This window comes from Mobula birostris, chromosome 18, assembly GCF_030028105.1.
Source record: "Mobula birostris isolate sMobBir1 chromosome 18, sMobBir1.hap1, whole genome shotgun sequence".
Lineage (NCBI taxonomy): Eukaryota > Metazoa > Chordata > Chondrichthyes > Myliobatiformes > Myliobatidae > Mobula > Mobula birostris.
Genome location: NC_092387.1, coordinates 60,248,799 through 60,261,861, shown reverse-complemented (window position 1 = coordinate 60,261,861; position 13,063 = coordinate 60,248,799).

Sequence of the window (13,063 nt, the reverse complement as noted above, 5' to 3'; positions counted from 1 at the left end):
TTGTAGATGACACAAGAGTTGGAGGTGCTGTGTGCTGTAAGGAGGATGCTAATGGACTTCAAGGAGATACACACAGACTTGTAGAATGATTAGGTCAGTGGCAGGAGAAATTTACTCCTGATAAGGTGATGCATTTATTTATAACCATAAGAGATTCTGCAGATCCTGGAAACTTGAGCAATACACACAAAATGCTGTTGAAACTCTGCAGGTCAGGCAACATCTTTGAAGGGAAATGAGCAATCAGCGTTTCAGGCTCAGACCCTTCATCGGGACTGGAAAAGAAAGGGGAAGAAGACAGAATAAGAAATTGGGTGGATGGGAAAGGATGCAAGCTGGCAGCTGATCAATAAAATTAGGTGAGGGGCACGTTGGGTGGTTGGGGGAGGGTGAGGAACTAAGGAGCTGCACAGGGATAGGTGGAAGAGGTAAAAGATTGAAGAAGGATTCCGATCATGGGAGAGTGGACCATGGGGGAAAGGGAAGGAGGAGAGGCACCAGAGGGAAGTGAAGGGCAGGTAAGGTAAAAGAGTAGCCAGAATGGGGAATAGAAAATGAGAGGAGGGGGAGAGTTAGAGAAACCAATGCTTATGCCAACAGGTTGGAGGTGACCCAGAAGGAATTTGAGGTGTTGCTTCTCCAACCTGAGTGTAAGTAGATTCAGTGTGGCAGTAGAGGAGGCCATGGACCAACAAATGGGAATGGGAGGTTGAACTCAAATGGGTAGCCACCAGGCATACCCACCTGTTTGATAGCTCAGGGCCTGTACTTGATGGGAGTTCAGAAGGATGAATGGGGATCTCATTGAAAACTACTCAGTAAAGAGCAAACATGAGGAAATCTGCAGATGCTGGAAATTCAAGCAACACACACAAAAAATGCTGGTGAACGCAGCAGGCCAGGCAGCATCTATGGGAAGAGCTACAGTCGATGTTTCGGGCCGAGACCCTTCGTCAGGACTAACTGAAGGAAGAGCTAGTAAGAGATTTGAAAGTGGGAGGGGGAGGGGGAGATCTGAACTGAAAGACCTAGACAGAGTAGACAGGATGAGGATGTTTCCAATAGTGGGGGAGTCTAGGATCTGAAGGAACAACCTCTGAATAAAGGGACATCCCTTTTAGCACTGAGATAAAGAGGAATTTCTTCAGCCAAACATAGCGAATCTGGAATTAATTGCCACAGAGGGCAGTGGGAGCCAAGTTATTGGGTGTATTTAAGGCAGCCACAGGTTCTTAATTGGTAATGGGGTTAGGGATTTGGGAAGAAGGCAGGAGAATGGGGTTGGAATTGTCTTCTTAGAGTCAAAGTGAATGTGGTGGGGGGTAAATAAAATGGGGTTAGACTAACTAATACCATGAACCATAGGAGTAGAGCTAGGCCATCCGGCCCACCGACTCTGCTTTGCCTTTTCCGTCTCGACCACATTCTCCTGCCTTCTCTCCATAACTTTTAATGCCCTGACTGATGAAGAATCCATCAACTCCACCTTAAATGCGCCCAGTGGCCTGGTCTCCACAGCTGCCGGTGGCAATGAATTACACAGATTCACAGCTTAACAAATTCCTCCTTATCTCTGTTCTATCCACCTCTCTATTCTGAGTCTGTGCCCTCTGGTCCTAGACTCATTCACCATAGGGAACATCCTCTCTACATCTATTATATTGAGACCTCTCAACATTTGATAGGTCCTAAATAGAATCCTCCCCTCCAATGAGTAAAGGCCCAGAGCCAATAATTGTTCCTCTTATGATAAGCTTTTCATTCCCAAAATCATTCTTGTGAACCTTTTCTGAACCCGCTTCAATGCCAGCACATCCTTCCTTAAGTAAGAGGCCCAAAACTGCACACAATACTTCAAGTGAGGCCTCACCAGTGCCTTATAAAGCCTCTGCATTACACCTTTGCTTTTATACTCTATTCCTCTCAAAATAAATGTAATATTGCATTCGCCTTCCTCACCACCAACTCAATCTGCAAATTAACCTTTAGGGAATCCTACATGAGAACTCCCAAAGCCCTTTGTACCTCGGATTTTAAAATTTTTTTTCCCGTTTAGAAAATGTTTTTACTCCCAAAGTGCATGACCATACACTTCCCAGTACTATTTTCCATCTGCCACTTCTTTGCCCATTCTCCTAATTTGTCTTAGTCCTTCTATAGCCCCTCTGCTTCAACAACATTACCTGCCCCTCCACCTACCTTCCTATTTTCCACAAGCTTGGCCACAAAGCCATCAATTCTGTCATCTAAATCAGAGTCAGAATCAGGTTTATTATCACCGGTATGTGATGTGAAATTTGTTAACTCAGCAGCAGCAGTTCAATGCAATACGTAACCTAGCAGAGAGATAATAATAAATAAATAAATAAATAATAGGCATCCGTTAGTCTCATGAGACCATGGATTTGCGCCTTGGAAGGTTTTCAGGGCGCAAGCCTGGGCAAGGTTGTATGGAAGACCGGCAGTTGCCCATGCTGCAAGTCTCCCCTCTCCGCACCACCGATGTTGTCCAAGGGAAGGGCACTAGGGCCGATACAGCTTGGCACCAATGTCACGGTTAAGTGCTCAAGGACACAACACGCTGCCTCAGCTGAGGCTCTAACTAGCGACCTTTAGATCACTAGACCGACGCCTTAACCACTTGGCCACATGCCAAGTAAATCAATTACAATAAATAAACAAGTAAGTCAATTACATATATTGAATAGATTTTAAAAACGTGCAAGAACAGAAACACTGTATATTTAAAAATAGTGAGGTAGTGTCCAAATATTCAATGTCCCTTTAGGAATTGGATGGCAGAGGGGAAGAAGCTGTTCCTGAATCACTGATTGTGTGCCTTCAAGCTTCTGTACCTCCTACCTGATGGTAACAGTGAGAAAAGGGCATGCCCTGGGTGCTGGAGGTCCTCAATAATAGTCATAGTCATAGTCGTACTTTATTGATCCCGGGGGAAATTGGTTAAATGGACACTGCCTTTCTGAGACACCACTCTCTAATGATGTCCTGGGTACTTTGTAGGCTAGTACCCAAGATGGAGCTGACTAGATTTACAACCTTCTGCAGCTTCTTTCAGTCCTGTGCAGTAGCCCCTCCATACCAGACAGTGACGCAGCCTGTCAGAATGCTCTCCATGGAACAACTATATAAGTTTTTGAGTGTATTTGTTGACATGCCAAATCTCTTCAAACTCCTAATAAAGTATAGCTGCTGTCTTGCCTTCTTTTTAACTATATTGATATGTTGGGAGTGGGTTAGATTCTCAGAGATCTTGACACCCAGGAACTTGAAGCTGCTCACTCTCTCCTCTTCTGATCCCTCTACGAGGGTTGGTATATGTCCCTTCGTCTTACCCTTCCTGAAGTCCACAATCAGCTCTTTTGTCTTACTGACGATGATTGCCAGGTTGTTGCTGTGGCACCACTCCACTAGTTGGCATATCTCACTCCTGTACGCCCTCTAATCACCACCTGAGATTCTACCAACAATGGCTGTATCATCAGCAAATTTATAGGTGGTATTTGAGCTATGCCTAGCCACACATTCATGTGTATATAGAGAGGGTAGAGCAGTGGGTTAAGCACACACCCCTGAGGTGCACCAGTGTTGATCATCAGCGAGGAGGATATGTTATCACCAATCCAAGCAGATTGTGGTCTTCTGGTTAGGAAGTCGAGGATCCAATTGCAGAGGGAGGTACAGAGGCCCAGGTTCTGCAACTTCTCAATCAGGATCATTGGCATATTATGTAAAAAGAAGTGATCCCAACACAGACCCTGCGGAATACAACAAGTCATCAGTAGCCAATCAGAAAGGGCTCCCTTTCTTCCCATTCTTTGCCTCCTGCCAATAGCCAAATCTCTATCCATGCTAGTATCTTTCCTGTAATACTCATAGTGTCATGGTCCGGTCCATGAAATCCGCATTCCGGTTCACGGTCCGGTCCCTGGACTCAGGACTCTTGGCCTTCCAGCTGTCCCTCGTTTGAGTTAATCATAGGCACCTGATTCCCATCTTGAGGTTTGGAATATAAGTAGCCTTGGGGTGGAGTGTGGGCTGCTGGTTTTGTCTTGTCAGTCTCCCTTGGAGCAGCCTGCTGGTGGAAGGCTAGAGTGGCCACTGGTCATCTTTAGGCCATGTTGGAGAACCATCGCTTCCTGGAGGCTTACTGTCAGTAGTTGGAGCTGTTTTTGTGGTATGGATTTGGCTGTTTCCCAGGCCAGCTGAGTGGTTGCCAGCCACTCTGAGCTAGGTAGGCATCTGGCTGTTTCCTTAGCCAGCTGAGATTGCTGGCTGAACTGAGACTTGGAGCTACCCTGGAGCAGAGGTGGAACTGTCTGTCATTCTTTGGTCTTTGTCTCTTCTTGTCCTCGCCTCCGTGGGGTAAGTCAGGCCATTTTGCTATTGCCCTGCATGGGTATCTGTCTTGTCTTGTCTTGTCCTTGCCTCCGTGGGGTAGTCAAGCTGGTCTGCTGTTGCCCTGCGGGGGTTCCTGTATTGTCTTGTCCTCATCTCCGTGGGGTAAGTCAGGCTGTTCTGCTGTTGCCCCACAGGGGGTCATGTCTTGTCTTGTCTTGTCCTCACCTCTACGGGGTAAGTCCAGCCGTTCTGCCGATACCTGACGGAGGGACCTGTCCCAACTTGGTGTGGAGATGAAGTTGAGTCCTGGCTTGTTGCAGGATAAGTCCCAGCTCTATGTCTATGTTCTGTCCTGTCTCATGTCAGTGTCGTGTTAAAGATGAGTCCTGGCTTGTCAAAGGATAAGTCCCAGCTCTATGTTGATGTCGGTTCCCAGTCTGTCTCTGAGCTCGAAGAACCCAAGCCTCGAGGATTCCAAGCCAAGCTCAAGACCCAAAACCCCAGTCTGCAGCCAAGCTCAAGACCCAAGACCCCAGCCTCAAGCCTCAAGAGCAAAGGCCCCAGCCTGTCTCCAAGCTCAGGCCTCTAGACCCCAGCCATGTCCTGTACTGAAGCCATGTCATATCCTTGCCTGGTTCTGGGGTCCGAGCCCAAGGCAAGACCCAGGTTCTGGGTCCTTGTCCAGTCTTGGGCTCGGAATCCAAGCCTTGTCTCCTAGTCCATGGTTCCTAGTCCTGGTCCTGCTTCCCCTAGCCCAAGTCTGTGTTCTTGTCTCTGCCCCTTGCCTGTATCTTGTCACATCCCTACTCTAGTCAAGTCCTGTTCTTTGTACTTCAGTGCCGGTGTCTTGCATTTGGGTCCGTTCCCAGCACCCCATTATGACACATAGCTCCTGTTAAGCTCTTTGTCAAAGGCCTTCAAGTACACAACATCTATTGATTCATCTTTGTCTATCTTGATTGGTATCTCCTTAAATAATTCCAACAGATTAATCTTTGGTCTATTTTATCATGTTCTTCCAAGTACCCCAAAACCACATCCTTAATAATCAACTCCAATGTCTTCCCAACCACTGAGGGCAGGCTAACTGGCCTCTAATTTCCTTTCTTCTGCCTCCCTGTCTGCTTGGAGAGTGGAATGACATTTGCAGTTTTCCAGTCCTCCAGAACCATGTCAGAATCTATTGATCTTTGAAAGATCATTACTGATGCCTCCCCAATCTCCTCAGCTACCTCGTTCAGAACCCTGGGGTGTAGTTCATCTGGTCCAGTGACCTACCTACCTTCAGACCTTTCAGTTTCCCAAGCACCTTCTCCCTAGTAACAGCAAATGCACTCAGTTCTGCCCCCCTGGCACACTCGAACTTCCACTGTGAAGACTGATGTAAAATACTTATTCAGTTTGTCTGCCATTTCCTTGTCCCCCTTTACTACTTCCCCAGCGTCATTTCCCAGTGGTCCAACGTCTGTTCTTGCCTCTCTTTTAACTCTTTATATATCTGAAAAGACTTCTGGTATTCTCTTTGATATTATTGGCTACCTCACAGTGACCAGAGTTCAATGCTGGCCTCTGCTGCTGTGTTGAGACTGGGTACCCTCCTTGTGAGCGCGTGAGTGAGCTACCCCAGACACACTGGTTTCCTCGCACATCCCAAAGATGTGTGAGCTTGTAGGTCAGTTGTCCACTCATAAATTACTCCTCGCGTGTAAGTGAACGATAGGTCTTGGGAGACAGTTGATGGGAGTAGGGAGTTTAGGCTACAGGGAAAATTAGTGGCAGAATGGGATAGCTCTGTGACCTGGCAGAGACTTGATGGGCTGAATGGTCCCTTTCCATGTGGTATGGATACATTGAACATATTACCAACTGTACAGAATAGGCACTGATCTTTAATTTCTGCATAGACTCAAATGTGCCAAAGGGCTATTTCCATATTATACAGCGACTGTGACAAAGAAGTGTACTTATAAAGGAGAACAAACTGATTGTTACACCGGATCTGTTACAGCTTAAGAGAACAGAATAAACATTAAGAACACAATATATAAAAAACCCCACAATAAATCTAAATATAAAAGAAATCCTATAAAACATGATGTACAAGTAACATAGATTGTATGTACATAAGGTGACGCAAGGTAGTGTGAGTGTATGTTGGTAGAGCGGGTTAATGGGTGCAGGTTTTGATCAGCCTGACAGCTCGGAGAAATAACTGTTTTTAAGTCTAATTGTTCTGCAAGGATGCTGGTCCACACCAGGAACACAAGACTTCAGTTGTTTTTCTTGGTGGCAATAATTAGTAACAGAAGCAGGAAATGCAGAGGAATAATCATCTTGGCATTCTGCAATGCTTATTCAGTGGTATTTTCTATGCAGATATTTTAATGGATTCATTTAATCTCTGAGCCATTGGGAGCCAGGCCTGTCTGTGTTTAATAATGATCAAAGTGACTACTGGCTGTTTCCAAACATTGAATGATTGTTAATAACAGGCAATGTTTGGGAGCTAGGGGCTCATTTCTAGAACATTAGTTACAGGAGAATGTGATGCTCAGCAGAAAAGTGTAATCTATTTTCATTTCTGTGGCTGGAAGATTTAGTGGCTATGAAAATGGATTGATCTTCCTTTCAAAGAGGGTCACCTTTACGAAGCATCTGAGAGGCTCGTGTACACAATATGTAAAACAACCTTGCACAGTAACCCTCTCCCTTCTCCTTCTCTGTTGCCGCTGGAGTCTGCTCTTTGTGTGCATGTGATTTTCCATGGGAATGTCTGCTGCGGAGGAAATCCATGATAATTATTCTAATTGTTGTTGACCTTGCGCAGAGGGCAGGATCATTGTCATTCCATGACCCTGAAAGGTTAACGTTCAAAAGTTTCCCAGGATCAAGCTTCAAACAGGGCTCACAATTTGCTTTTCATAGTCACAAACTACTTCAGTCACAAGCCTACCAGCACGCAGGAGAGATCACAGCCAACAATACTAGAGGTTAAATTGAAGGCAAAGAGCTTTATTTGCTAGTATTGTATAATCATTCTCAGTACTAAGCATTAGTCATCTTGTTACTGTTCTGACAAAGCGTCTTTAACCAGAAACATTGATTCTCTTTCCGCAGATGCTGTCTGACCTGCTGAAATATATGCAACATTTTCTGTTTTTCTTTTAGTGCAGCCTCGCAAGGCAATTTTACTTTGTACTTCATAGCCAGTCAGGTACATTTGAAGCGATTTATCAAATGGGGATCAATAAAACTGGCCAACAATCTTTCTCAAATCTGTTGCTTCCTTAGAATTTTTTTTCTTTTTGATAAATTGCTTGAAGCTGAACACAAATATATTTTCAGACTACTTGGATCACGTAGGAATTTGAAGAAACAAGAAATTAACTTTTATTGAATATAATGCATTTAAATGTATAATGTTGCTGATGCTTTGTAATGGTTCAACTAAGCTAAAAATGTTTTGTTGATTTTCATTTGTACTGTGTCTGAGGCTTCTCACTTAAGTGTCCAACAATGATCAGCCAGCATTGATGGGTTCTGTTTCGCCGGGACTGCAGTGTCCTGGTAAAACCTTTCACCATGCTTGTCACTGACAGCACCAAGATTAGCAGGAAAAAAAGTCCAAATGGGAATGCAGAAAATTAATCTTTAGTGACATGTTGCACTTCATGGTTTTGTATGCCTGAAGCATGTTGTCAACCAATTGCACATAGTTTGGTGCTCTGTAGTGCCAAGAAAATTTTAACAACATCCTTTAATGCCTTCTGTGTGATTTTCTCCAGTCCCACTAGAAATTCTTTGAATGGTCTGTCATTGATGACAGACCAACAAAAATGCCTTCCTTAATCTTGGCATCATTTTTTTTCTGCGGAACATCTGTCTCAAACATTGAAATCCTTCTCAGAAATCTATAGCCTTGCCTGAGCTTGTCCAGCCTGGACAAGATAGAAAACTTGTCAGTTTATATTGTGGACTATACACAATATAGTTATGAATTGAAGTAACAAATATAACTATTTTTTAAATGGTGTGTGAGTGGGAAATTTCATGGTGATTTTCATGATCGGCAGCTCAAAGTACATAAGATACACCCAAAGTTATTCAGGAAGCGACATCCTTGTTGCCCAGTGTAACCAGGGAGATTCTGCAGATGCTGGAATCTGGAACAACAAACAAAATTCTGGTGGGCTCGGCAGGTAGTCAGGATTTGTGGAGGGAAATAGACAGCCAGCGTTTCAGGTCAAGACCTCTCATCTGGACCGAAACACAAAGGGATGATGCAGGAGCTGGGTCATGATGGGTGGACCCAGGTGAGGAGGAGTGACAGGCAGATGAAGGAGGGAAAAGTGGACATAGCGAAAGAAACCAGGTTGTGGGGACTAAGTTCCTTCCTCTTTCATGTCCATGTGTGAGATCAGGTAAGACATAACTTTAATATTTCATTCAAAGTGTGGCACCGTCAGCTTATTTTCTTAATGCTGCTCCAGAAAGCCAACCTAGGTCTTGCAGAGGGTGAGCAATTCTGTGCCTCAGGGGGTGGTGGAGGCTGGATCATTGAAGGTACTTGGAGGATGTTTTAAAAGAGGAGGGGACTGTGGATGATGAAAAGCTGGCACAGAAGGAGTGAAGCTTGAGACAGGCCAAGCTTGATCTTATCGAAGGGACAGGTAGCTGACTATTCCTATTTTTCAGCAACACTCACAACACAGTGGAGGAACTCAGCAGGTCGGGCAGCAACAGTGGAAACAATGAGTCGACGTTTCGGGCCGGAACCCTTTGTCAGGACTGTAGATGGAAGGGGCAGAGGCCCTATAAAGAAGGTGGGGGGAGGGTGGGAAGGAGAAGGCTGGTAGGTTCCAGGTGAAAAACCAGTAAGGGGAAAGATAAAGGGTTGGGGAGGGGAAGCAGGGAGGTGACAGGCAGGAAAGGTGAAGGAGGAATAGGGGAAAACATAATGGGTAGTAGAAGGAGGCGGAACCATGAGGGAGGTGATAGGCAGCTGGGGGAGGGGGCAGAGTGACATAGGGATAGAGGAAGGGGGGGGAGGGAATTACTGGAAGTTGGATTCCTATTTTTATCTGTTGACTGTGCTTAAGGCTTTGGATTGGGACTTGAACTCGGAGTTCCTATTCAGATGCCAGAATGTGAGCCAAAGCCAACAGCTGGGCTTGGACATCAGCTGGAAGAATGAGAGATGGCTTTCTTTGGTAAATGAGCATTGATTTTCAGCTTCTGCCTGATGATTGGCCGTTATATGGTAAGACAGGTGCCTAGCTCAATGATTCCAAACCCTCGGGAGTGCAGGTTGACATGGAGGGCAGTTTCCCCCTCTGAGTGGGTGGATGGAGTCACGGAGCATAGAAACAGGCCCTTCAGCCTAACTGGTGCATCCTACCCAAGCTAGTCCAGCACTTGACCCATAAGTTTCTAAACCCTTCCTTTCAATGGGTACCTATCCTTTAATTGCTTATTATTATTCATGTCCAGCATGATGTCCTCCTAAGTGGTTGTCCATTCCCTTAATGGAGAACACCTGTGGTGACTGCTTAACGCAGGGAGGCTAATGCACAGGTTGTTACCTCACAGTCCTTGACAGATCGGTGCCAGGGTTCAGTGGGATGGAATGCAAGACGACTGGGGACCCTTCACTGCTACAGCCTTCCTCCACCTTCACTGCCATTGCGATGTCTCATCATCTTCCTCTGTCTTCACTGCGGTTGTGACGTCTCATCGTCTTCCTCCACCTTCACTGCCGTTGCGATGTCTCATCTTCCTCCGTCTTCACTGCGGTTGTGACGTCTCATCATCTTCCTCCGTCTTCACTGCCGTTGTGACGTCTCATCATCTTCCTCCGTCTTCACTGCCGTTGTGACGTCTCATCATCTTCCTCCGTCTTCACTGCCGTTGTGACGTCTCATCATCTTCCTCCGTCTTCACTGCCGTTGTGACGTCTCATCATCTTCCTCCGTCTTCACTGCCGTTGTGACGTCTCATCATCTTCCTCCGTCTTCACTGCCGTTGTGACGTCTCATCATCTTCCTCCGTCTTCACTGCCGTTGTGACGTCTCATCATCTTCCGCCAGCTCCACTGTTACGGTCCTGGTTGGATCACTCTGTGTCTGGAATCCCCTGCAGACCTTACTGCGATGTGGGAGGGGAGGGTTAGATTGATCTCAGAGTAGGTTACAAGGTCGGTACATCATCATGGGGTGTAAAGGTCTGGACTGTACAGTACTGTAGCATTCTATGTTCTATCCAACCTCTTCAGTTCTAGCGTATTACCCAATACTGTTAGCTTGGCAGCATCACAGCGCCAGGGGCCACTATTCATCCAGAATGAAGAAGTGGGCAGGAAAAATCATTGCGAACACACCCCATCCTGAAAACTGAGTTTTCTAAAAGCTCTCTTCTGGAAACCTCTACAGAGCTATTAAAACAACAAAAAAAAATCATGCTGTTTTAAAAGCTTCTTCCCCCAGGCAGTTAATCTGATCAACCGTTCCAGTTAGCCTCTCACCCCCACCCCCTCTATCTATTACCTCCATCACTGCACTGAAAGCACTCTGAACATATTTTACAATGCTATCTACATCGTAAACACATGCTGACATTTATGGACATATTCCATAACTGTACTCTATTTTGCATATAATTCTTTACTTTTTTATAATTGAATGTTGTGTTTTTTATTGCACACCACACCAACGCATCACAGCAAATCCCTAATACACATAAGTGTACATGGGGAATAAGGTTGATCTGCTGACCCCAGCTGCTGTCTGTGTGAAATTTGCACTTTCTCTGTGCTCTCTAATTACCCTAGTTGCTCCGGTTTGCTCCAAAACAGACAGGAGTTGGAAGGCTAATTGTTTCCTGTAATTTGCCCTCTTGTGTATGTAGATGCAAAGCACAATCTAAGGGGAGTTTCCACAATCCTTTTGGCACAGAAGGTCTATTGAGACCAGGCCAGTTTACCGATCAATCCCATTGCCCCCACTAACTTCCCCCTACACTTTCATCCCAATTCCCCGAGATCTCACCATTCATTGACACAACAGTGCCATGTTGAAATGGCCCTAGTGCTGAGAGTCGATGTTAGAATGAGTGGCAGGATGCCTGAATGATGGGGCTAATGGAATTGCCTCGTCAGTGTCTTTAGGTGATATATGAGGATCTTTGCTAGCCAGGTGAATTGTGCTTTGAAGTGTTGAGCGAGCTAGGGCTTTTCTCTTTGGAGTGAAGGAGGATGAGAGGAGACTTGATAGAGGTGTGCAGGATGATAAAAGGAATAGATAGAGTGGACAGTCAGTGACTTTTCACCAGGGCAGCAAAGGCTAGTACCAGAGATTATCCTTCAGATTCATATGACCATAAGGCATAGGAGTGGAATCAGGCCCATCAAGTCTGCTCCACGATTCCATCACGGCTGATTTATTTGCCCTCTCTACGCTATTCTCCCACCTTCTCCTTGTAGCCTTTGACACCCTTACTAATCAAGACCCTAAATGTACCCAATGACTTGGCCTTTACAGCCACCTGTGGCAATGAATTCCACACATTCACCACCCTCTGGCTAAAGAAATTCCTCCTCATCTCTGTTCTAAAGGGATGTTCTTGATTTCTGAGGCTGTGCCCTCTGGTTCTATACTCTCCCACTACTGGAAGCATCCCGAATAAGACCATAAGACATAGCAGCAGAATTAGGCCATTCAGCCCATCAGGTCTGCTGTGCCATTCTATCATGATCCTGGATCCTACTCAACCCCATACACCTGCCTTTTCGCCGTATCTTTTCATGCCCTAACCAACCAGGGAACTATCAACTTCTGCTTTAAATATACACATGAACTTGGCCTCCACCGTAGTCTGTGGGAGAGCATTCCACAGATTCACTACTCTCTGGCTTTAAAAAAAAAAAAAAAAAAATCCTCCTTACCTCTATTCTAAAAGTTTGCCCTTCAGTTCTAGTTTCGGATACCCCACCGCCCCCGCCCAAAGGAAACATTCTCCCGACATCCACCCTATCTAGTCCTTTCAATGAAGAGAATTCCTTTCATTCTTCGAAACTCCATTGAGTACAGGCCCAAAGCTATCAAACGCTTCTCATGCTTTAACCCAGATTAATTTGTTTGTTACGTACATCAAAACATACAGTGAAATGTGTCATTTGCACTAACAGCTAGTACAACCTACGGATGTGCTGGGGCATCCTGCAAGTGTCAGCAGACATTGTGCTGCCAACCTGGCATGCCCACAGTGTTTGGCAAAGTGGCACAGAACACAACAATAGTAGAACAAGCTTCCCTCCCACCGCCTCACCCTCCCCACACAGTTCTCCAGCCCCAGGACTGGAGTCCTGGCCTCCAGCAGGCTCGCAGACAAGTCTATGACTTCTCCCACTGGACTTCAGACATGTAGACCCAGGACCATGGCCACTGGGCTTCGGGTTCCGGACTTCCGGCCGACACCCGGGCTTCGATGCACTTAAGGTGAGTGGAGGAAAGTCTGAGGGAGGTTCTGTTTTCAAAGTGCCAGGGATGCACTGGGATGGTGATACATGAGGAACATTTCAGAGACCCTTGAATAGTCGTGTGATCACTTGAGTCGAGTATGATGTTCCACTGAGACGGGTAGGCAACCCACGGCCCGCGAAGGTATTTTGACCACCCGCGGACAAATATTGGGATACTATGCTTATCCG